Below are 27768 nucleotides of genomic sequence, written 5' to 3'. Positions count from 1 at the left end.
TACTAAACCAAAGTAGTATAGCACATTCTACATTTCACATTCTAATGCTGCACACTGAAGCATACCAGAATAATGTAAAAACAGAACTATTCACAATATTGTAATGGACATTTTGATCCACTATTTAGATTGTTAACTGTTCTCAGGATGGCAAAGCTTTGAGATGGAGTTGTGTACTGTTCTGCCCCTGGGCCTGGACACTTCACAATTGTCTCCCCCATTAATGAAACCTTTATCCAGGGAAATAGAAAATCATACTGGCAAAGGGCAGGGGAAAGCTTAATGTATAAGTCCCCAAGAGATAGGATCAGAGTGTTATTTTCAGTGAAGACAGCTCCTCGGGCCCTTCAGACTAACTGTTGTGTTATCACATGCTGAATGCTTTTCCCTGGACATCATACTGTCTATTCTGACCACATGGAGGCACAAACAAATAATAAAAAATACATATACATTTGTCTCAATGCAGTAGTACTCATTAGAACATAATTGTGCATGGTGCGTGAGAATATGGAGCCTGCACAAGGCTTCTCAATCCACAGTAAGAGATGTAAAGTAAATCCTCCAAGTCCTTGAGTTCTACACAACTGAATACAGTTTTAAGATTCCTTCAAACAGTTTGACGTAAACGACTTTACAAGTGGATTCATACCGGAGTGTGGAGTAATGCACTAATATGTTGATACAGTAATAGTTAAACAAGTCACTTACATGAATGCTTGTCTATTATTAATGAGGCATTTGTAAATCAAACTATAATTAGTAGCAATTTAAGTACCCTTTCATGAATCCCAAATGGGTACTTTGGGTATTGGATATTCACGTACAACAGGGCTTCATTTTTTGTTCCAAAAATGTAAAAAGGTAAATACAGTTGAGGTTGGAAGATGACATACACATTCGCCAAATACATTTAAACTCAGTTTTTATAATTCCTGGCATTTAATCCAGATACAAATCCCCTGTCGTAGGTCAGTTAGGATCACCACTTCATTTTAAGAATGTGAAATGTCAAATCAAATCAAATCAAATCAAATTTTATTTGTCACATACACATGGTTAGCAGATGTTAATGCGAGTGTAGCGAAATGCTTGTGCTTCTAGTTCCGACAATGCAGTAATAACGAACAAGTAATCTAACAATTCCAAAAAAACTACTGTCTTATACACAGTGTAAGGGGATAAGGAATATGTACATAAGGATATATGAATGAGTTATTGTACAAAGCAGCATAGGCAAGATACAGTAGATGATATCGAGTACAGTATAACATATGAGATGAGTATGTAAACAAAGTGGCATAGTTAAAGTGGCTAGTGATACATGTATTACATAAGGATGCAGTCGATGATATAGAGTACAGTATATACATATGCATATGAGATGAATAATGTAGGGTAAGTAACATTATATAAGGTAGCATTGTTTAAAGTGGCTAGTGATATATTTACATAATTTCCCATCAATTCCCATTATTAAAGTGGCTAGAGTTGAGTCAGTGTCATTGACAGTGTGTTGGCAGCAGCCACTCAATGTTAGTGGTGGCTGTTTAACAGTCTGATGGCCTTGAGATAGAAGCTGTTTTTCAGTCTCTCGGTCCCAGCTTTGATGCACCTGTACTGACCTCGCCTTCTGGATGACAGCGGGGTGAACAGGCAGTGGCTCGGGTGGTTGATGTCCTTGATGATCTTTATGGCCTTCCTGTAGCATCGGGTAGTGTAGGTGTCCTGGAGGGCAGGTAGTTTGCCCCCGGTGATGCGTTGTGCAGACCTCACTACCCTCTGGATAGCCTTACGGTTGAGGGCGGTGCAGTTGCCATACCAGGCGGTGATACACCCCGCCAGGATGCTCTCGATTGTGCATCTGTAGAAGTTTGTGAGTGCTTTTGGTGACAAGCCGAATTTCTTCAGCCTCCTGAGGTTGAAGAGGCGCTGCTGCGCCTTCTTCACGATGCTGTCTGTGTGAGTGGACCAATTCAGTTTGTCTGTGATGTGTATGCCAAGGATCTTAAAACTTGCTACCCTCTCCACTACTGTTCCATCGATGTGGATAGGGGGGTGTTCCCTCTGCTGTTTCCTGAAGTCCACAATCATCTCCTTAGTTTTGTTGACGTTGAGTGTGAGGTTATTTTCCTGACACCACACTCCGAGGGCCCTCACCTCCTCCCTGTAGGCCGTCTCGTCGTTGTTGGTAATCAAGCCTACCACTGTTGTGTCGTCCGCAAACTTGATGATTGAGTTGGAGGCGTGCGTGGCCACGCAGTCGTGGGTAAACAGGGAGTACAGGAGAGGGCTCAGAACGCACCCTTGTGGGGCCCCAGTGTTGAGGATCAGAGGGGTGGAGATGTTGTTGCCTACCCTCACCACCTGGGGGCGGCCCGTCAGGAAGTCCAGTACCCAGTTGCACAGGGCGGGGTCGAGACCCAGGGTCTCGAGCTTGATGATGAGCTTGGAGGGTACTATGGTGTTGAATGCCGAGCTGTAGTCGATGAACAGCATTCTCACATAGGTATTCCTCTTGTCCAGATGGGTTAGGGCAGTGTGCAGTGTGGTTGAGATTGCATCGTCTGTGGACCTATTTGGGCGGTAAGCAAATTGGAGTGGGTCTAGGGTGTCAGGTAGGGTGGAGGTGATATGGTCCTTGACTAGTCTCTCAAAGCACTTCATGATGACGGATGTGAGTGCTACGGGGCGGTAGTCGTTTAGCTCAGTTACCTTAGCTTTCTTGGGAACAGGAACAATGGTGGCCCTCTTGAAGCATGTGGGAACAGCAGACTGGTATAGGGATTGATTGAATATGTCCGTAAACACACCGGCCAGCTGGTCTGCGCATGCTCTGAGGGCGCGGCTGGGGATGCCGTCTGGGCCTGCAGCCTTGCGAGGGTTAACACGTTTAAATGTCTTACTCACCTCGGCTGCAGTGAAGGAGAGACCGCATGTTTTCGTTGCAGGCCGTGTCAGTGGCACAGTATTGTCCTCAAAGCGGGCAAAAAAGTTATTTAGTTTGCCTGGGAGCAAGACATCCTGGTCCGTGACTGGGCTGGATTTCTTCCTGTAGTCCGTGATTGACTGTAGACCCTGCCACATGCCTCTTGTGTCTGAGCCGTTGAATTGAGATTCTACTTTGTCTCTGTACTGGCGCTTAGCTTGTTTGATAGCCTTGCGGAGGGAATAGCTGCACTGTTTGTATTCGGTCATGTTACCAGACACCTTGCCCTGATTAAAAGCAGTGGTTCGCGCTTTCAGTTTCACATGAATGCTGCCATCAATCCACGGTTTCTGGTTAGGGAATGTTTTAATCGTTGCTATGGGAACGACATCTTCAACGCACGTTCTAATGAACTCGCACACCGAATCAGCGTATTCGTCAATGTTGTTATCTGACGCAATACGAAACATCTCCCAGTCCACGTGATGGAAGCAGTCTTGGAGTGTGGAGTCAGCTTGGTCGGACCAGCGTTGGACAGACCTCAGCGTGGGAGCCTCTTGTTTTAGTTTCTGTCTGTAGGCAGGGATCAACAAAATGGAGTCGTGGTCAGCTTTTCCGAAAGGGGGGCGGGGCAGGGCCTTATATGCGTCGCGGAAGTTAGAGTAACAATGATCCAAGGTCTTTCCACCCCTGGTTGTGCAATCGATATGCTGATAAAATTTAGGGAGTCTTGTTTTCAGATTAGCCTTGTTAAAATCCCCAGCTACAATGAATGCAGCCTCCGGATAAATTGTTTCCAGTTTGCAGAGAGTTAAATAAAGTTCGTTCAGAGCCATCGATGTGTCTGCTTGGGGGGGGATATATACGGCTGTGATTATAATCGAAGAGAATTCTCTTGGCAGATAATGCGGTCTACATTTGATTGTGAGGAATTCTAAATCAGGTGAACAGAAGGATTTGAGTTCCTGTATGTTTCTTTCATCACAGCATGTCACGTTGGCCATAAGGCATACGCCCCCACCCCTCTTCTTACCAGAAAGATGTTTGTTTCTGTCGGCGCGATGCGTGGAGAAACCCGTTGGCTGCACCACTTCGGATAGCGTCTCTCCGGTGAGCCACGTTTCCGTGAAGCAAAGAACATTACAGTCTCTGATGTCCCTCTGGAATGCTACCCTTGCTCAGATTTCATCAACCTTGTTGTCAAGAGACTGGACATTGGCAAGAAGAATGCTAGGGAGTGGTGCACGGTGTGCCCGTCTCCGGAGTCTGACCAGAAGACCGCCTCGTTTCCCTCTCTTTCGGAGTCGTTTTTTTGGGTCGCTGCATAGGATCCGCTCCGTTGTACTGTTTGTAAGGCAGAACACAGGATCCGCGTCGCGAAAAACATATTCTTGGTCGTACTGATGGTGAGTTGACGCTGATCTTATATTCAGTAGTTCTTCTCGACTGTATGTAATGAAACCTAAGATGACCTGGGGTACTAATGTAAGAAATAACACGTAAAAAAAACAAAAAACTGCATAGTTTCCTAGGAACGCGAAGCGAGGCGGCCATCTCTGTCGGCGCCGGAAGTTACTTCAGAATAATATTAGAGAGAATGAGTTATTTCTTTCATCACATTCCCAGTGGGTCAGAAGTTTACATACACTAAATGAGTATTTGGCAGCATTGCCTTTAAATTGTTTATCTTGGGTCAAACATTTAGGGTAGCCTTCCACAAGCTTCCCACAATAAGTTGGGTGAATTTTGGCCCATTCCTCCTGACAGAGCTGGTGTAACTGAGTCAGGTTTGCAGGCCTCCTTGCTCGCACATGCTTTTTCAATTCTGCCCACAAATTTTCTATAGGATTGAGGTCAAATACCTTGACTTTGCTGTCCTTAAGACATTTTGCCATAACTTTGGAAGTGTGCTTGGGGTCATTGTCCATTTGGAAGAACAATTTGCTACCAAGCTTTAACTTCCTGACTGATGCCTTGAGATGCTGCTTCAATATATCCACATAATTTTCCTTCCTCATGAAGCCATCTATTTTGTGAAGTGCACCAGTCCCTCCTGCAGCAAAGCACCCCCACAACATGATGCTGCCACCCCCGTTGTCACGCCCTGACCTTAGATATCTCTGTTTTCTATATATTTTGGTTAGGTCAGGGTGTGACTAGGGTGGGTACTCTAGTGTTTTATGTCTAGGGTTTTGTATGTCTAGTGTTTTGTATGTCTAGAGGTTTTGTATTTCTATGTTGGCCTGATATGGTTCCCAATCAGAGACAGCTGTTTATCATTGTCTCTGATTGGGGATCATATTTAGGCAGCCCTGTTTCCCACTTTCTATTGTGGGATCTTGTCTACAGTTAGGTGCCTGTGTGCACACTAGTAGCGTCACGGTTGGTTGGTTGTTTGTTGTCTTGTTTCGGTGAGTTTCAGTTGATAAAAAATATGTGTAACTCTACTCACTCAGCGCCTTGGTCTCTTTATTACAACGATCATGACACCCGTGCTTCACGGCTGGGATGATGTTTTTCAGCTTGCAAGCCTTCCCCACCAAACATAACAATGGTCATTATGGCATCAGACCAGAGGACTTTTCTCCAAAAAGTACGATCTTTGTCCCCATGTGCAGTTGCAAACCGTAGTGTAGCTTTTCTATGGCGGTTTTGGAGCAGTGGCTTCTTCCTTGTTGAGCGGCCTTTCAGGTTATGCTGATATATGACTCATTTTACTGTGGATATAGATACTTTTGTACCTGTTTCCGCCAGCATCTTCACAAGGTCCTTTGCTGTTGTTCTGGGAATGATTTGCACTTCTCGCACCAAAGTACGTTCATATCTAGGAGACAGAACATGTCTCCTTCCTGAGCGGTATGATGGCTGTGTGGTCCCATGGTGTTTATACTTGCGTACTATTGTTTGTACAGATGAATGTGGTACCTTCAGGCATTTGGAAATTGCTCCCAAGGATGAACCAGACTTGTGGAGGTCTACAATTATTTTTCTGAGGTCTTGGCTGATTTCTTTTGTTTTTCCCATGATTTCAAGCAAAGAGGCGCTGAGTTTGAAGGTAGGCCTTGAAATACATCCACCTACAATTGACTCAAATGATGTCAATTAGCCTATCAGAACCTTCTATAGCCATGACATTTTTTGGAATTTCCCAAGGTGTTTAAAGGCACAGTCAAATTATTGCATGTAAACTTCTGACCCACTGGAATTGGTGATACAGTGAATTAATCTGTTTGTAAACAATTTGTTACTTGTGTCATGCACAAAGTAGACATACTAACCAAAACTATAGTTTGTTAATTAACAATACATTTGTGGAGTGATTGAAAAACGAGTTTTATTGACTCCAACCTAAGTGTATGTAAACATCCGACTTCTACTGTATGTTTATTGGGAGATCCGCGGTCAGTTCATTATCTTAATCAACATCGATCTGCATTGTGACATGTCACTTTATTAATTCCCATTAGCACAGAATCAGTTCAGCTAACTCAGCTGTTTGAAGGTCCAACTTTTATTAGTCGTATGTACCGAATGCGCAATAGTATACATCGTCCAACAAAATGCTTACCTGCAGGTTCCTTCTGGACAAAGCAAGAACAATGATAAATAATAAATGATAGCAATAGCAACACATACTTTGTTTACAGCTCAATACAAGTTATTAGCTATAGTATCTACAAAGCATACATACACACTTCTTAAAGCTGACATCAATGCTATACAGTACATTCTCCCGGTACTCAACCTTATTCCGAAAATGCACTGACTGCACATGGTCTGTTATTAATTTGTGATTTGTGTATGTCCGCATTCTGTGTCACAGTTGTTTACATCCGCTGATTATTTCCTTCGGAAAATGGTTGTAATTTCCTTTTAAGTCTGTAGCATCCAATCTTTCACGAACAACACAACCCACTATGGAAACTCAATAAAATAAACATACAGTAGGCTTATCATCGCTGTCTGATGAAAACCAGAAATCTTTTAGGAAATTTTAAATATTTGTAATGGCTGTTGGTGGAAGAAGGTGAGGACCAAGGTGCAGCGTGGTACGTGATCATGTTTGTTTATTGACACTGAACACTAAATACAGAAATAACAAAGGGAATAACCGAAACAGTCCTGAAAGGTGAAAAACACTAAACAGAAATCAACTACCCACAAAACCCATGTGGGAAAAAGATTCCTATGGTTCTCAATCAGAGACAACGATAGACAGTTGCCTCTGATTGAGAACCACAATGGGCAAACAACAAAGAAATACAAAACATAGAAAATGAACATAGAATGCCCACCCTAGTCACACCCTGGCCTAACCAAAATAGAGAATAAAAGCCTCTATGGCCAGGGCGTGACAATATTACCATATTTCCCCATTAACAAACATACAATTATGAAACTTCAGAAGCTATTTTGAAAAATTTTTCTTGGTCCTACATTCATGAAACTGCTTTCAATAAATGTAAAGGTTTTTGTCAGACAGCGTCGATATGTCTGTCTTGTAATTAGTGCTTTGAGATGATCAAACAGGAAAATGCAGGTAGTCTCCTCACTGAAATAATAGCTGCAGATTGCCAAGCAGATGGCCAATAATATGTATGTGATTTTTGTCAAATGGAAAATATACTGGCTCTGTGAGGGTGGGGAACAGACAGGATACTGATTAAATGAAAAATATTTAATTTCCATGCAATCAATCATCCCCAGATTATATGAATGATGTGCAATAAGAGAAATGCTACAAGTGATGTTTAATTTCCATAGTTTAGCACACAGAGTGCTGATTGTTAGGTAAGATCCTTGGTTGGTGAAATGGGTTGCTTTTGAGAGAACATAGCTTGCTAGCTGATTGAAATGTGAAGCTTGAAACAAGCTAAGTGTGTAGCAAGTTAGCATAGTCAGAAAACTTAAACTTAAAGGTGTTGTTTCTTGCCAAAACGGTACTGCACATCATGATTCTCTGAGCAGTAGCTTACATTATGTTTACAAGCAGACTAGCAGAGGTAATCCATCATGGAGATCATGACTTCCTTGTGGAAAGAACAAAGATATTTCTGGGAAAAACAAGTTAGGGAAAAATGCATGTGTAATGTGGTGGAATTAGCCAATTGAATTGATACATTTTAAAGATAGTGCTTTCGAATTCCCATTTGAGTTGTGGAAAATAGGATTGGAGCAAGGGGAGCTTGCAGGCTGATGAAAATGCATGGCAATGAAAACGAGAGAAGTCAATATCAAATTCACCAACAATGGAAATGGCTAAATGAAATGCAAAGGCCCAACTTAAAATCTTTCTGTATTCAGCAGGGGTGAAAGTAAGGCGGTACAGTGCTGTGTCCCGGCAAAATAAATAGTGGGGACACGCCGTATCGGTAAAACATGTGCCTATCACAGTTATTAAAACAAAATGTCAAGAAAACTGTAGGCTACTACACCATGATTTGTCATTAATGCATGTCAGAGGCATGACACATTTGCGAAAGACCTTGAATATGGCTGGTATATCCTATGTCCCAAAATGTGAAGTAGTTCGACGAGAACACTGACATTTTGCCAAAGCAGAGATGACTATCTGACTATCTGACACTTGGACACATAAATTCTGGCCTAATGACAATCGCCAAATGTCATTACACTTTCTTATGTTTTTGTGTGACAGATGTGTCTGGAAATATATTGCGAGTGGATGAACGTGCTTGGGTAGCCTAGTAAAGGAGCCTTTGGAAGTATTTGTTTGACAATCAGATGAAAACGTCATGACTGGTTGTGTTTATGCCACAATAAAAGGTAATACATTTTAATAGTTAAATGACAAATCTTTACGACTAGGCCCACATAGATCCTATTGAATTAATAGGGATTCTATACAGTGCCTTGCGAAAGTATTCGGCCCCCTTGAACTTTGCGACCTTTTGCCACATTTCAGGCTTCAAACATAAAGATATAAAACTGTATTTTTTTGTGAAGAATCAACAACAAGTGGGACACAATCATGAAGTGGAACAACATTTATTGGATATTTCAAACTTTTTTAACAAATCAAAAACGGAAGAATTTGGCGTGCAAAATTATTCAGCCCCTTTACTTTCAGTGCAGCAAACTCTCTCCAGAAGTTCAGTGAGGATCTCTGAATGATCCAATGTTGACCTAAATGACTAATGATGATAAATACAATCCACCTGTGTGTAATCAAGTCTCCGTATAAATGCACCTGCACTGTGATAGTCTCAGAGGTCCGTTAAAAGCGCAGAGAGCATCATGAAGAACAAGGAACACACCAGGCAGGTCCGAGATACTGTTGTGAAGAAGTTTAAAGCCGGATTTGGATACAAAAAGATTTCCCAAGCTTTAAACATCCCAAGGAGCACTGTGCAAGCGATAATATTGAAATGGAAGGAGTATCAGACCACTGCAAATCTACCAAGACCTGGCCGTCCCTCTAAACTTTCAGCTCATACAAGGAGAAGACTGATCAGAGATGCAGCCAAGAGGCCCATGATCACTCTGGATGAACTGCAGAGATCTAAAGCTGAGGTGGGAGACTCTGTCCATAGGACAACAATCAGTCGTATATTGCACAAATCTGGCCTTTATGGAAGAGTGGCAAGAAGAAAGCCATTTCTTAAAGATATCCATAAAAAGTGTCATTTAAAGTTTGCCACAAGCCACCTGGGAGACACACCAAACATGTGGAAGAAGGTGCTTGAACTTTTTGGCAACAATGCAAAACGTTATGTTTGGCGTAAAAGCAACACAACACACCATCCCCACTGTCAAACATGGTGGTGGCAGCATCATGGTTTGGGCCTGCTTTTCTTCAGCAGGGACAGGGAAGATGGTTAAAATTGATGGGAAGATGGATGGAGCCAAATACAGGACCATTCTGGAAGAAAACCTGATGGAGTCTGCAAAAGACCTGAGACTGGGACGGAGATTTGTCTTCCAACAAGACAATGATCCAAAACATAAAGCAAAATCTACAATGGAATGGTTCAAAAATAAACATATCCAGGTGTTAGAATGGCCAAGTCAAAGTCCAGACCTGAATCCAATCGAGAATCTGTGGAAAGAACTGAAAACTGCTGTTCACAAATGCTCTCCATCCAACCTCACTGAGCTCGAGCTGTTTTGCAAGGAGGAATGGGAAAAAATTTCAGTCTCTCGATGTGCAAAACTGATAGAGACATACCCCAAGTGACTTACAGCTGTAATCGCAGCAAAAGGTGGCGCTACAAAGTATTAACTTAAGGGGGCTGAATAATTTTGCACGCCCAATTTTTCAGTTTTTGATTTGTTAAAAAAGTTTGAAATATCCAATAAATGTCGTTCCACTTGATGATTGTGTCCCTCTTGTTGTTGATTCTTCACAAAAAAATACAGTTTTATATCTTTATGTTTGAAGCCTGAAATGTGTCAAAAGGTCGCAAAGTTCAAGGGGGCCGAATACTTTCGCAAGGCACTGTATGTACTTCTATGATTAAGATCATAAAACAATGTTGGTACATGCGCATTTGGGATATAGGGGGGGGGGGGGCTGAAAGGGTTTTTGGAAATGGGTCTTTACTTACAGCTGCAATCGCAGCAAAAGGTGGCGCTACAAAGTATTAACTTAAGGGGGCTGAATAATTTTGCACGCCCAATTTTTCAGTTTTTGATTTGTTAAAAAAGTTTGAAATATCCAATAAATGTCGTTCCACTTCATGATTGTGTCCCACTTGTTGTTGATTCTTCACAAAAAAATACAATTTTATATCTTTATGTTTGAAGCCTGAAATGTGGCAAAAGGTCGCAAAGTTCAAGGGGGCCGAATACTTTCGCAAGGCACTGTATGTTGGAAGATATCCCTCTAGTGGTGTGGGCCTGTACTGTGCCAAAGTGGTTGGGGTTTATGTCCTGCCTGCTCGGCCCTGTCCGGGGGTATCGTCGGACGGGGCCACAGTGTCCTCCGACCCCCCCCCCCCGTCTCAGCCTCCCAGTACCTGTGCTGCAATAGTCTATATGCCGGGAGGCTAGGGGTCAGTCTGTTATATCTGGCATAATTCTCCTGTGTTATCTGGTGTCCTGTGTGAATTTAAGTATTCTCTCTCTAATTCTCTCTCTCTCTCCCTCCTGGGGGACCTGAGCCGAAGGACCATGCCTCTGGACTACCTGGCCTGATGACTCCTGGCTGTCCCCAGTCCACCTGGTCATGCTTCTGCTCCAGTTTCAACTGTTCTGCCTGCGGCTATGGAACCCTGACCTGTTCACCAGACATGCTACCTTGTCCCAGACCTGTTGTTTTCAACTCTCCCTCCCTCTCTTTCTTTCTCTCTCCGCACCTGCTGTCTCAACCTCTAAAAGCTCAACTATGAAAAGACATTTACTCCTGAGGTACTGACCTGTTGCAGCTTCTACAACCACTGTGATTATTATTTGACCATGCGGTTCATGTATGAATGTTTGAACATCTTGAAGAACAATCTGGCCTTAATACCCATGTACTCTTATAATCTCCTTCCGGCACAGCCATGAGATGACTGGCCACCCCTCAGAGCCTGGTTCCTCTCTAGGTTTCTTTCTATGTTCCTGCCTTTTTAGGAAGTTTTTCCTAGCCACTGTGCTTCTACATCTGCATTTCTTGCTGTTTGGGGTTTTAGGCTGGGTTTCTGTGTAAGCACTTGGTGATCTGCTGATGCAAAAAGGGCTTAATAAATACATTAGATGTAATACAATCAAGTTAATACTTTATGATATAAAGAGATAATAGATCAATTCAATATAAGTCATGAGTTGAATCAACCTATGTTTGAACCCTTTCTCATGCTTGAAGTCGTTGCCAATTTCTATTTGTTGTTATATCAAATACTAAGCATATTTTACCCTTATTTTACCAGGTAAGTTGACTGAGAACACATTCTCATTTACAGCAAAGGCTTGGGAAATAGTTACAGGGAAGAGGATCCTGTGAATTTCCTGGATATTGCTGTCAGACTCTTTTGTATCTCAGAAGTGTATTGTAACCTCGTAACGTGGTATCTCTCTATGTTATAATGTGAAATCATTTTTCATGGGCACACATATCCAAAATAATGCATGTGATTGTAAAATCCAACGCTTCAAACAGAAAGTAACTTTAATAGGATTAATAAAACAAATGTATACTGTCATTAATGGGGTTCTTCAATAATTACATGTAACAGTTGTTTGATGTCTCGCTGTTTAGCGGTACGATTATGGTCCTTGTACGTTTTGATCGCTTGTTTCCGAGTTGAAACGGAGCAATCGGGAAACGTGAAAACGGCCCGTTTATTTGCTTTTGCATATAAAACCATAAACAACATGATATTTCTACGTTCAAATGTGGGTGGGGTTAAATGTGTAATGCCTGGTCAGGCGCACAGCCAACACTTCCTGTCCTTTCAAAGTAGAAGTTCACCCTTCTAACTGCATTATCTTTAATTTATGAATCTATAATATATGAATTAATTAATTAACAGCTGCACATACCGTGCCACAGTACCAAGATAAGGTAAGATTTTTCATGTATTGACTTAACCATTTACAGTAATAGCAGTTAATGAATATCTGGCTGATATGTCCTAGCCACCTAGCTAGCCATTGGTGATCTTATTATTTGATGCTGTACAGCCAAAACAACAGTATCTATTGGTAGACTGGAGATATGCCCCTAGCTATAGTTAGTAAGTGGTTGCACATCTAACTCGCTGGAATGAAGAAAGGGTGTGAATAGTAGACATGCAAATATATCCTATCACTGTTTACATCAGGTCTCCAGCTACCCAGACCTGTCGGATCAGCCTTAAAGGGTGCCGTGGGCGTATCCAGTTTACACCTGTGCAACTATGTGTGTGTGTGTGTGTATAGCAATGGAATTAAACATCAAACCAATTTCTTAAGTGTCGTGCTGCTGAATTCATTGACAGAAGCCATTTGTATTATATTAATATATTAAATTATTATAGCAACTCTAAAAATATATAGAAAAACTGTTGTTTAGCTTTTTCATTCTTCTGTAATGTTTAGCGTGGCTATAAATGATACAGAAGTTGACTAAAGCATAAACAGAATATGTTTCATGTGACATATTGAATGACATGTAGATGTTTTGTTGTCATTCTGCCTACATAACTCGTATTCCTGTAACTAGACATGTGTAGCTGCAAGAAATGTTGACCCTGATGTCACACATTGACCCCTTTTATTTATAGAACGACACAAGTAGAATACTGGGTTGACAGGGTTCAATTTCAATGCCAGAAGTGCACAACACAATATACACTGCTCCAAAAAAATAAAGGAAACGCTTAAACAACACAATGTAACTCCAAGTCAATCACACTTCTGTGAAATCAAACTGTCCACTTAGGAAGCAACACTGATTGACAATAAATTTCACATGCTGTTGTGCAAATGGAATAGACAACAGGAAATTATAGGCAACTAGCAAGACACCCCCAATAAAGGAGTGGTTCTGCAGGTGGTGACCACAGACCACTTCTCAGTTCCTATGCTTCCTGGCTGATGTTTTGGTCACTTTTGAATGCTGGCGGTGCTTTCACTCTAGTGGTAACATGAGACGGAGTCTACAACCCACACAAGTGGCTCAGGTAGTGCAGCTCATCCAGGATGGGACATCAATGCGAGCTGTGGCAAGAAGGTTTGCTGTGTCTGTCAGCGTAGTGTCCAGAGCATGGAGGCGCTACCAGGAGACAGGCCAGTACATCAGGAGACGTGGAGGAGGCCGTAGGAGGGCAACAACCCAGCAGCAGGATCGCTACCTCCGACCTTTGTGCAAGGAGGAGCAGAAGGAGCACTGCCAGAGCCCTGCAAAATGACCTCCAGCAGGCCACAAATGTTCATGTGTCTGCTCAAATGGTCAGAAACAGACTCCATGAGGGTGGTAAGAGGGCCCGGCGTCCACAGGTGGGGGGTTGTGCTTACAGCCCAACACCGTGCAGGACATTTGGCATTTGCCAGAGAACACCAAGATTGGCAAATTTGACACTGGCGTCCTGTGCTCTTCACAGATGAAAGCAGGTTCACACTGAGCACATGTGACAGACGTGACAGTCTGGAGACGCCGTGGAGAACGTTCTGCTGCCTGCAACATCCTCCAGAATGACCCGTTTGGCAGTGGGTCAGTCATGGTGTGGGGTGGCACTTCTTTGGGGGGCCGCACAGTCCTCCATGTGCTCGCCAGAGGTAGCCTGACTGCCATTAGGTACCGAGATGAGATCCTCAGACCCCTTGTGAGACCATATGCTGGTGAGGTTGTCCCTGGGTTCCTCCTAATGCAAGACAATGCTAGACCTCACGTGGCTGAAGTGTGTCAGCAGTTCCTGCAAGAGGAAGGCATTGATGCTATGGACTGGCCCGCCCGTTCCCCAGACCTGAATCCAATTGAGCACATCTGGGACATCATGTCTCGCTCCATCCCACCAACGCCACGTTGCACCACAGACTGTCCAGGAGTTGGGAGGAGCATGCCCAGGCATTGTAGGGAGGTCATACAGGCCCGTGGAGGCCACACACACTACTGAGCCTCATTTTGACTTGTTTTAAGGACATTACATCAAAGTTGCATCAGCCTGTAGTGTGGTTTTCCACTTTAATTTTGCGTGTGACTCCAAATCCAGACCTCCATGGGTTGATAAATTTGATTTCCATTGATCATTTTTGTGTGATTTTGTTGTCAGCACATTCAACTATGTAAGGAAAAAAGTATTTAATAAGAATATTTCATTCATTCAGATCTAGGATGTGTTATTTTCTCTAAACGATGCAGGTTATTTGGACCTTCAGCTGACAAGGTGAAGGGGAGCATCCCATGATTGAGGGGGAAAGACTGTCACATGACACACACAGGGGATGGAACTAAAGAAATGGACTGTGAAGTTCACAGGGGGCTAGCTACAAACAGAAAAATTAACTCATGGTTCTATGTACTGTGTAAGTAATAGAGACACCACACATCTCTTCCTCATAGATCGGTACAGAAAAAAAAAGGCTTTATTTTTATTTAATTCAGCGAACCCTTACCTCAGAAGATAAATTAACTAGGTACTTATTCATGACGTTCATATCAGTACATAAGATTGTGGTAACTACTGGGTCAAGCAACACTTTGGAGATCGTATTTTCTTGAACCAAGTACACGTTGTTATAAGTATACTTGCACATTCTGACACATATAAATGATGTATATGTGTCAAATATAAAGTATTATCTATGTGCTTTGTTTTCCACTGAACATGATGACCTCACTGAACAGAGGGCCTGTTTATAAGAATGCTCTTACTTTTGAAAATGAGCAGCAGAACAATCACTGATCACGCTTAATTGGAAAACAAATGAAGTAATTTCATGGGTTAATAATGATTTCATATCGATGCACCAGCCATAAACATCCCTGTCCTTCTCATGTTGTAAATCAGGCAAAATCAAAACACATTCAATTGACCTATCAGACAACTTTAACCCCTGTCTAATGGACTACAAAAAAAATCCTAATATTAGCCAATCATTACCAAAGCAAATAACTACTAAACTATAGTAGTTTATCACATTCTACATCCCACATTCTAATGCTGCACACTGAAACATGTCAGAATGATGTAATAACAGAACCATATTGCAATGTACATTTTGATCCTCTGTTTCTATTGTTAACTATTCTCAGAATGGCAAAGCTTTGAGATGGAGTTGTGTCCTGTACTGCCTCTGGGCCTGGCCACTTCACGGTTGTCATCCCCTTTAATGATACATTTATCCAGGGAAGTCCAAAGTCCAATTGGCAAACAGCAGGGTAAAACTTAGTGTGTAACTGCCTAAGGTGTAGGATCAGAGAGACTGGGATGAATCCTGTTATTTTCAGACTGAAGACTGCTCCTCGGGCCCTGTAGACTGACTGTGCTGTGTTCTCATGTGCTGAATGTTTTTCCCCGGAGAGCTGACTGTCCATTTTGACCACATGGAGGCGCAAACAAAATAATAACAGATTTGTCTCAATACAGTAGTACTCGTTAGAACATCATTTAGCATGATGTGTGAGAAGACAGAGCCTGCATAAGGCTAAACAATTCACAGGATGAAAACAAAGGGATTTTGAATACTCTATTCAGTTGTGTAGAACTCATGGACTTGGAGGATTTGAAGTGGACCGAAGTCTTTACTTTCTAACAGTTAGACATAGACGACTGTACAAGTCGATTCATAATGGAAAATGGTGTAGTGCACTAATGTGTTGATGCAGTAAAAGTTACACACGTTGCTTATATGAATGCTTGTTTATTATTAATGAGGCATTTGTTACTCACACTTGATCTAGTAGAAATGAAGTACCCTTTATTGGGCGATCTGCTGTGAATTCGTTATCATTATTGATATCCACGTCGATCAGCATTGTGCAATGTTGTCTTTTTTTTCTTTCACATTAGGACAGCATCAGTTCAGCAAACTCAGCAGTCGTTTCAAGTTCCAACTTTTATTAGTCGTATGTACGGGATACGTATGGTATACATCGTCCAATGAAATGCTTACTTGCAGGTTCCTTCTGGACAAAGCAAGAGCAATAAGAGATAATAAAAAAATAAATGATAGCGATAGCAACACATATATAACTCTATTAGCCACAGTAAACCCGGTATGCTAGCGCAACGCCTTCACACACACTTCTTAAAGCTTAAACGATAAGGATGAAACCGCTGCCGGGAGACCACACAGGACTTTGGAGGCTGGGCACATGCCTGCAGAGAGTTGCACCACGTTCTTACCTGGTGGATGTTGGTGGCTCCCTCTATCGTCGCAATCGGATGGATCTGTGCGTAGCAGAGCAGACAAACCAGAACACGCCATACACTCACCTAGATGAGCTGGATCACAGTCCAGGCCTAAGGGTAAAGGGTGCAGAATTGAGTCATGGGCCAACTGAAGGTGAGGCTTCTACCCCACCAAGCTCTCCAGCTCGTGCCCCTAATCCTACCCCTGTCAGAGCCAATACTTACTCACTGGTGGGTCGGCTGTGCAAGCCACCGGACAGGCTTACTCTGTAAGCAAGGGACTGTTAACTTGCCCTCGGTTAATTAAAATCTATATTTTTTCTTAAATAATTAAATTGAAATTAAAAAAGGAAGATGACAACTGAAGTAAAAAAGAAAATGTAATGCTTTTTCTATTGTTATGACCTGACTGTTAAAAATGTTATGTTATGCCTTTATGTTTGCACGTTCTATTGAAAAGGTTGATGTTACGGAGTCTAGTTGATAGGTAATCGACTAGCCGGACTGTTCCCCGGACTCCAGTTGTAGGGATTTGTACAATGCACAAACAAGGCTATTGAACCTGACATTGGTGTCTGTCTTTATTCCTTTATCTAACATATCATACTGAAACAATGGTCTGGTTTTAAATTGCCGTTTGTGTATGACTGCATTCACAGTTGTTTCCATTCCTCTGAAGATGATTCTCATTTCCTTTAAGTCTGTAGCATCTTATCTTTCACTAACACAACCCACTATGAAAGGTCAAAAATAAACATACAGTAGGTTTATCATCGCTGTCTGATGAAAATCTGAACGTTTTCAGGAAGTGGGAAAAAAAATTCCATATTTTGCCATTAACGAACATACTGTACAATCATGAAATATCACAAGCTATTTTGAATACATTTTTCTGGTCCTAGAGTCATGAAATATTCAGAGTACATTGAGAGGAGTTACTGCTTTTCAATAAATATTTTTTCTCTCCAAAATTTAGTTAAGGTTTTCGTCAGACAGCCACTACATGTCTGTCTCGTAATTAGTGTGTGGAGATGATAAAACAGGAAAATGCAGGTAGTCTCCTCACTGAAACAATAGCTGCAGATTGCCAAGCAGATGGCCAATAATATATATGTGATTTATGTCAATTGGCAAATATGCTGGCTCTGTGAGGGTGCAGACCAGACAGGATACTGATTAAATAAAATAATACTGAATTTCCATACACTAAATCACCCCTGGAGTATATGAATGATGTGCAATAAGAGAATTGCTGTAAGGGATGTTTGATTTCCATAGTTTAGCACACTGACAGTGCTGATTGTTAGCTAAGCACCTTGGTTGGTGAAATTCATTGCCTTTGAGAGAACGTACTGTAGCATTTACAGTATCTGATTGAAATGTGAAGTTAGTTGCTGCCGAGAGCAAACTAATTGTGTAATTGTGTAGATTATAGTTAAACATGACTATACGTGGTAGCAAGTTAGCGTAACATGATTTTGTGATGAAATCACAAGAGACCTGTCTAAAGGACAGTTGTTTTCCTGAGTTTGTAAAACTTTCCTTTGGTGTCGGAGTTTAAGCTGCCAGGGCAGAGAAAAACATCGTTTTTATTCATGTTTAACAACTGATGGCTGAAGCCTGAGGATGTTCTCAGATGAACGCCATACTTAAAAGGTGATGTTCCTTCCCAAAAAGGTACTGCACATCAGTGATGTTCTGAGCAGTGGCCTACATTATGTTTACAAACAGACTAGCAGAGACATCATTGAGATCATGACTTCCATGTGAAAAGAACAAAAAGATTTCTGTGGAAAACAGATAAAGTGAAAATGCATGTGTAATGCAGTGAAATTATACATTTTAAAGATAGTGCTCTCAAATGTGAATTTGAGTTGTGGAAAATGGGATACTTTAGGAGCAAAGGGAGCATGCAAGGCTGATGAAAATGCTTTGAAATGAGAACAAGAGAAGTCAATATCAAATCCAACAACAAAGGGAATTGCAAAAATGAACTCCAATGAAACGCAAATGCTCAAGTTAATATCTTTCTGTACTCAGGGGAATCTTTAATGGCCAATGGAAATTAATAAAAAAGGATGCCAAAGTTCTGACAGAGGGACAGTTATGTGCTCATGATGATATCTATGTAGAAGCAGGAAGTGACATCATTTCCAACAATAGTTAGCATACGCTAACATTTAAAATTTTGGGGAAAATAGACTAAAACATTGCATCATTAAGAATCCCACTAAGTATAGCTTAGGGTCGGATTACACAAAGTCTTGTTTTTCCACTATGATTTACACCCTCAACAACCCACTAATGAGAAAATGTGCTTAAATGTGTAAACCAGTGGGATGGGACGAACCTCTGCCAGTTTTCTATCAAACAGATGCCCTCTCCAAAATATGCTGCTCCGTGCCAAGGGGAGAAATCATTAGATGCTTCAGCTTCCTGGACTCTGTGTCCTTCTGTTCATCTTTGGAGGGATGCTATTTTAACAGAGACTGAGGGAATTAGCTTGATGCCTGACCATTGAGATAGAGCTCAGTGAAGCAGAACAGCAGGTACTCTCTGTAATTGGGGGATTCCCACATACAGTCGAACAACATTAGCCCAGGCTTCCTTTGTTGATGTACACAATACTAGTTCTAAACCATGCTCTGCTATATATTTGAATTAGCTCTGAACCAAACGAGGGGGTTGGGGACTTAGAATGGCAGGCTCATAACTCATGACTCTGTTGGTCCTCAGCCTCCAGTCGCAAGACAAATGGAGAACACACATCATCCGGCCCTGCCTGCCCAGGCATCTCCCCCTCAGAACTCTCAGAGATAAAGGTTGCCAGTAGCAACAGTCATCTCCTCCCTGGCTGTTTCTGGATATTATTATATAAAAATAGGTCACAAGATTGTACTTTTTCCCACTAGGATTTCAACTAATACATCATATATGCCGAAAAGAAATGCAACATGCAACGATTTTACTGAGTTACAGTTCTTATAGATGCATCAGTTAATATAAATGAATTCATTAGACCCTAATCTATGTATTTCACATGACTGGGAACGCAGATATGCAAGTGATGGTGGTGGATGAATGGCACGACAGTGGGCCTCAGGATCTCGTCACGGTGTATCTGTGCATTAAAATAGCCATAGATAAAATGCAATTGTGTTCATTGTCCATAGCTTACGGGGCACTCTGTTCACAACGTTGACATCAGCAAACCGCTCGCCCACACAACGTCATACACGTGGTCTGCGGTTGTGAGGCCGGTTGGACTTACTGCCAAATTCTCTAAAACAACGTTGGAGGCAAATTTTCTTAGACAAATTAACATTCATCTCTCTGGCAACAGCTCTGGTGGATATTTCTGCAGTCAGCTTGCCAATTGCATTTTCTAAAAACTTGAGACATCTGAGGCATTGTGTTGTGTGACAGAGTGGCTTTTTATTGTCCCCAGCACAAGGCTCACCTGTGTAATGATCATTTTGTTTAATCAGATTCTTGATATGCCACACTTGTCAGGTGGATGGATTATCTTGGAAAAGGAGAAATACTCACCAACAGGGATATAAACGAGTTTGTGCTGACAATGAGATAAATAATATTGTTGCGCATATGGAACATTTCTGGGATCTTTTATTTCAGCACATGAAACATGGGACCAGCACTCTACATGTTGAGCTTATATTTTTGTTCAGTGAGTATGTACTGTATTATGTTTAAAACATGTTTAGCCATATTCACTATAATGCTCTATATTATATACTACAAATACTATCTGTATATTCAGTTGTACATTTGACTCAACGTAAGTGCAGTATTGGATGAAAACATCTTGTGACATGTTCGGAAGAAGGGGGAAGGGCCCTACTGTTAGTTGGATATAGGTGTCTAATTACACAAATCGCCCAGGGAAAGTGCAGCGAGGCTTGATTGAGCATCTGCTACTTTCGGGTGCAAACACTGGCATCCCATTGTTATTACGCCAGGGAATTATGAATCATTCAAAAGGGGAAAAAAGAGACTTCTCCTTTTGCAAGTCCCCAAATGGCATCAATGACAGAACTAGCAACAGATCTAATATCACCATCCAAATGATAAATGTCAAAAAAATGGGCAGACCACATTACCGAAATAAATATAAAAAAACACACATCCTCATTAATATATTAATGGACTTTTGCAGGCGGCAATAGAGCATAAATATTATTAATGTAGTACAGCCTCCTCCTGTAATGTCAAGTCATTATGCTAGTTTGGCTACTTTTAAAGGCAAATCCCTGCAGTGATTTTCCAGAAAATGCTCTCAATGTAAAGCACACCATCTAATATCTGCATGGTACATTGCATAATACACTGACATTTTCTAAACTAATACACATAAACCTTGCTAAGGCAGGGCCTTGATTGAGTCTGGTCTAAACACCATAAACTTCATAATGTACTGTATATAATCTCAGAACTAAAATCTTGTGTAATTGTGTCAGATGCACGATTAGGTACTGGAGGGAAATTAATAAACTTTCAGCCACTAAACAGAAACCTTCCACCAAAGCAATGGCCCAAATGTCCCCTTCCCTTCTTAAATTCAAAAGATGTGAGAACCTGTATTCTGCATAAATGTGATTTGTCCAAATGATCATTGACGATGTAACGGCGTTCTTCGTTTGTTGAGAGAGAGTCGGACCGAAATGCAGCGTGGTGGTTAATCATGATCTTTAATAAAGAAAACGGCGATACATGAAATAACTAAATAAATACGAAAACAACAAACGGAACGTGAAACCTAATACAGCCTATCTGGTGAACACTACACAGAGACAGGAACAATCACCCACGAAAGACAAAGCGAAACTCAGGCTACCTAAATACGGTTCCCAATCAGAGGCAACGAGAATCACCTGACAGCTGATTGAGAACCGCCTCAGGCAGCCAAACCTAACTAGACACACCCCTAATCATAGCAATCCCAATCCTATAAAACCCCAATGCGAAACACAACACGTAAACCCATGTCACACCCTGGCCTGACCAAAATATATAACGAAAACACAAAAACCTAAGACCAAGGCGTGACAGATGAGATCTGTGCACCGGTCAAAGGTTCATTAGTTGTGTCACACAATCTGTTGAGTGACATTACCATACAATTATATGGTACAATACTGTTGTGTGCCAGTCCACAAGAGATTATAATACTGACGCAACATGCAACAATTTCAACAATTTCACCGAGTTACACTTCATAGAAGGAAACTCATTAGGCCTTAATCTATGGATTTCACATGACTGGGCAGGGGGCCAGCCATGGGTGGGCCTGGGAGGGCATAGGTCCACTCACTTGGGAGCCAGACCAACCCACTGGGGCACTAGGCCCAGAATCAGCATTCGTTTTTCATCACAATAGGGCTTTATTAGAGACATAAATACTCCTCAGTTTCATCAGCTGTCTGGGTGGCTGGTCTCAGATGATCCCGCAAACGAAGAAGCCGGATCTGGAAGTCCTGGGCTGGCGTGGTTACTGTGAGGCCAGTTGGACATACTGCCAAATTCTCTAAAACAGTATTGGAGGCAGCTTATGGTAGAGAAATGAGCATTCAATTCTCTGGTAACAGCTCTGGTGGACATTCCTGCAGTCAGCATGCCAATTGAACGCTCCCTCAAAACTTGAGACATCTGTGGCATTGTTGTGTGACAAAACTGCAGATTTTAGAGTGGCCTTTTATTGTTCGCAGCACAAGGTGCACCTGTGTAATGATCATGCTGTTTAATCAGCTTCTTCATATGCCCCACCTTTCAGGTGGATGGATTATCTTGGCAAAGGAGAAATGCTCACTAACAGCGATGTAAACAAATGTTTTGTTTCTGCTCATGAAACCAACATTTATGTCCAATATAAGCCATTTACCAGATGCTTTTATCCAAAGTGACTTAGTCATGTGTGCATAAATGTTTTGTATAGTTGGCCCCAGCATGAATCAAACTCATAATCATGGCATTGCAAGTGCCATACTCCTACCAACTGAGCTACACAGTACCATTGGTGCGAAGAACATTGAGTCACCTTCAGGTTTCGTCAGTACGTAGTACTCAATACATGTGAATATATACACACCGTCCTCTGCGAGCTGAATCACCGTCCTCTCTCCATCAAGGGAGGCTTACCTCCCCCTTGTAATTAAATGAATTTGATATATGCATTGAGGGGAAGTAACTCCATTATCTCCCGCTTTGAAGTTATTTCTCTAACCTGAATGACCTCATTTACATGATGGCAAATTAGAAGTGCATATAAAATGTAGGTGCAATTAACATCATAAAAGCCCATGTTTATTTTCCAATGAAGTCCTCACATTAACATTTCCTTTATATTTCAAATGTTCTTCCTTCTATGTTTCCCTATCTAGTCCTTCATTGCTAAAATGTCTGAGTTTCTAAAGAGAAAGACACAAAGTAGCACAATGTAGTCTATTGGAGTTATTTTTCAAGTGATGTGCATAGATAGCCTGATGTTTCGGACTTTGAATTGATTCAAGTGTGATCGTCAGAAAAACAGGCAAATAATTGATTGTGCTGTTACTCTTAGTCTGCAGCTCTGACGCTGCACTTTTAGCTAATGAGATCTCGGGGAAGTAAAGCTGCTTGCAGGCTTGTTCTCCTCAAGGCATCAAACTGAATGAGAGCGTTACTTAAAAGTGGACATTAACAGTTAAAGGCGTGAATCACCCTTTCCTCTCCACAGCTTAGACGAAGAATGCCGAAACATCGTAATGCTTATGGATCTGTTTGAGATATCGATTGAGACAGTTTCAGCAGCTCTGTGTTGTCGACGGTCCCTTTCCCTATTGTCATTGTCAGGAGTTCCCAGTCACATGTGAAGTGGCTACATAGGTTGTGATGCTGTCTCATTGAGGCAGGCAGTATCAGTATGCTTTATCTTTGGGTGCAGTTGCAGGCCTATAGCTTCCGTTGACAGCCCTAAGGCAATGACTTATCTGTTTTCTGAAAGTGCTATTCGTCTGACAACGCAATATGAACACTGTTTATGTTTATTTTCTGAGCTTGAGTCACTCGTTTAGGAATCACATTTTCATAAGGGCTATTTCCCAGGTTGGAGAGAGATGAAGTGTCTTTGTGACAACAAAAGGTGGATTAGGGAAAATGTCATCAATCATGCAGATAGAAAGAGAGAAACCCACAGGTAGCTTTGCACCAGGACTGTTATTCTCTCGCTTTCTGTCTTTTTTACAGCAAGCAAGATAAAAAAAATCTTGACATATAAATACATTGATGTACAGTTTGATGAATATAGCGATGCATCCATTTATAATGCAAATCAAAGTGTGAGGAAATAAACGCTATGCTTAACTATTTTGTGATTAGATTCCATTGCATTCACTCTTTCGTTTTTATGTTATATCAAAACTCAACACAAAAGGCATTTCCTGATCAAATGCATAAACGTCTGTTGTAATTAAGAAATAAACCAAGCTAATGTTCACGTTGATATTGTAAAACAAAGGCTGTCCCAAATTCAAAGCAAATTGTTTTATATTTTTTAAGATTGTAAGATCCTTTATGCAACTGATTGTTCATTCAATACCAAACTGATTGTTCATTCAATACCAAACCGATTGTACATTCAATACCAAACTGATTGTCCATTCAATACCAATCCGATTGTCCATTCAATACCAATCCGATTGTCCATTCAATACCAAACCGCTTGTCTATTCAATGCCAAACTGATTGTCAATTCAATACCAAACAGTCTCGGGGTTGTTCAAGGTTGAATTAAGTTCAAGGTCTTTAAAGGAAACATTGAGGCACTTTCTTACAAAGGCAATTCTGTGTTAATTACTCATATTAAACTTTCCGAAGGCTTAAAGTAACCTAGCTCTTTCCTTTACAATTGCCTGTATCCTCGTCCTCACCAATCCGAAACGACATGATAAAACCTACACTAACATTATGCCTAGGCTTTGGCGTCATTGTCTGTCTGACTCTTTTGTAGTCGAGCCAAGAAATAAGGAGCAGAATCTGTCTCAAAGTAATGAGACACTTTGTGAATGTCTCGGAGGAAATCAGTCTGACGTACTGTACCATCAGACCCTGACATACATTGTGTCATTGATAATATTACTCACATTTAACCGAGAGACAGTATTTTTGGTCCGTTCAATTGAGATGGCTTAGCCTCCAGTTAGTTGATCATGGAATACAATTAGCAATGTCTTAGCCGACCCCCGCGGTTTCACTTGCTCTTTATCCATAGCCTTCTAGAGGTTTCCTTTCCTACCCTGGTGCTGTTGCTGATGACTGCATTGGTTCGCCCCAGGGTGATGTAGGCTGTGCACAGCGGCCCTCGTCTTTAATAATAATAACAATAACAATAAATGTCATTTGTATGGCGCTTTTCATTACAGCGTTATCTCAAGCCTTTACATAGGCAAAAATATAACCAATAATAATGAAAACAACATACATTTAGAATGAAGGCAGGTAATAACTTGACCCTAAACTTGGCCCTCAAGTCTAGCCAACCTTCTGCAATATACTTCAATGGCCATGCACCTTGTCAAAGATGGAGGAGGACAGGAAAGCGTTGAGTGATTTCCGTGTGTGATATAGTGGTGTAAAAGGTGGCTAAACACTGAACACCTGAGATGACTGAGCAGTGTTCAACATAAATGTTAACATTGCTAACTTGCTAGAGTTTGACGTGTAAACTATGTTCACCGTATCAAAATAGTGCGTGAACACTCTGTGCCCGGTTTTACACTCCACTGCATCCATCGTTCCATAAAACCTTGCTTGTTATAGTTGTAGAGTGAGACCTTTAAACATTCTGACTGCGAAAGAACGTCAACCCCTAGAGCCATTCTGATACTAAACTATTGCTTTCACAGGGGTAAGAAAAGGATCAATCAATAGGTCTGCATAATAGATTATATGCTCAATATAAATTGCAACTTATAGTAGTGGGAGCCACTAACGAGAGTGTTTGTGTCAGATGAAGCCATTATAGAGCCAGCCCTGCCAATAGCAATCACTTCGCCTTGTCTTTGAACTACAATATGGCTGGACTTAATAATACTGCCCTACCAAGCAAAAAGGCAGTAACTGCTCATAGCATGGAACTGAGAAACATTGTTTTACCTTGGTTTCACAGTAACTTTATGCAGTTACATTCAACATGACCCCCATTTTCTCCAAAACACAATACAATAGAGGCATGATACTTACCCTTGTGATTAAGCCTAGTGGTTAGAGTGTTGGCCTAATAACTGAAATGGTTGCAAGCTGTCATTGACAATAAGAATTTGTTCTTAACTGACTTGCCTAGTTAAATAAAGCTAAAATCTATTTAATGTAGCAAAAATGACATTTTGCTTAGTAGGGCAGAATACATTGTTCACTTTTTCTTTCCACCTACTTCATTGCTTCCATTAATGAGGATGTTGATATTCAAGTATTCATTTGCAATCTGAATTTCAGGAAGTACCCCCCCTCCCCCCCCCCCCCCACACACACACACACACTGCACGTACGTACATGCTCACACAAATTAACTCAACACAACACACGCACACCACAACAAACACACAAACACACACATACAGAAGCACAGAGGTTGACTTAATGCAAGGGAAATGTATTTGAGTGGCAACTAGGCTTTTAGCAAGTACATAAACAATATTTCATATTTTAATAAGATCAGAGCGTCCCCTGAAGCCCCTTGGTGAACGTAGCCCTGGACGAGAAGGATGGAATTATCCACGCTAATTATAACTTGTGCATGTTATTGATATCAAAGTGCCAGACCACAGAAGCTTTCCTTGAGTGCACTTCACCATTAAAATGGATTGTGTAGTTCAATGAGGCACTCTTTGCTGTCAAAAACGGAACCCTTGGATAAAAAAAGCTGTGCTTCCCTGGGGACTGGGGCATTGTACAGTATTCAATGTGCAGGACACTTGGTAAGTTGACACACAGATCTGGCCTGAGAAGTGAATCATGAGGTACTGAACCTGAACATGTTTCAGCTGCTGCTCTACTCTCAGGGGTGAATACGACCTTTTTACATTTGAGTAGAAATCATGTGTTAGTGTATATTGGAGCAAATTGTGTCATGCACATATCTCAAGATAGGTTTAGCCCCTTTACACTTCAGAACACAGCTGAACCAGTAGGAGAGTAGGTGATATAGGAAGGAGTGGTAGTCAATCAATGTAATACTCGGGACATCACAGCCTTGTTAGAGTAGCTTACTTATTTAGACTTCAATGTTTTATATGCGTTTCTCATTACAGATTTTCATGAATAATCATTGAGCCACAATGAAAAAATGTATTAACATGAGCAGAGTAAAAAAAAAGAAGGATTGCAGGATTGATGTTGCTTAGCAACCATTAATTTAAGTTTCAAACGAAGGCCACTTAAGCCTACTGGAATTCCTCAGACATTTGGCTTAATTGACTTAATACCTTTTTCTACATGAAGACATGTGAGTCAGATATAACTATTGATAACGTGTATTTATTTATTTTACACATTTTAATTCATTGTGGTTTTGCGTCAATATCCAATGATAATGTCCACCAATCAAAAGCCATCTTCCTTTACCAAATTGACTGAATTAGGGCTTTGCTTTGTCACTGCAAAGTGATACGCTACCTTGTTGCGTTCTCATTTCTGCATTGTTACTGTCCCTGTCACATAGTTGCTTCAGATGCAACATCAACACAAATGTTATGAACATCTGTGGTCTTCCTTTCTGCTTTTTGTTGTGTACCTTCCTTAAATTTATTCAGCGCTGATATCGGACCCATGTTTGCACAGCTTGACTGATATGGCAAAGTGACCTACAAAACAGGAGTGGAGGGGCAATAAATCACATTGGGTCCTGAATTAATCACTCTATAGAGTACATCTTGTGCCACTGCCGCCCTCGTGCAATCACTCTCCACAAAACTCTCTCCTCATCTCAGACAGCCCTCAGATTCTGCCATCCATCTCAACCGAGAGCAAAAGGATTCCTCGTTGCACTTATTCAGAACTGGGTTAACT

This window comes from Oncorhynchus kisutch, linkage group LG16 (genome assembly GCF_002021735.2).
Source record: "Oncorhynchus kisutch isolate 150728-3 linkage group LG16, Okis_V2, whole genome shotgun sequence".
Taxonomy (NCBI): Eukaryota; Metazoa; Chordata; class Actinopteri; order Salmoniformes; family Salmonidae; genus Oncorhynchus; species Oncorhynchus kisutch.
Note: the sequence above shows the minus strand (reverse complement) of the source record.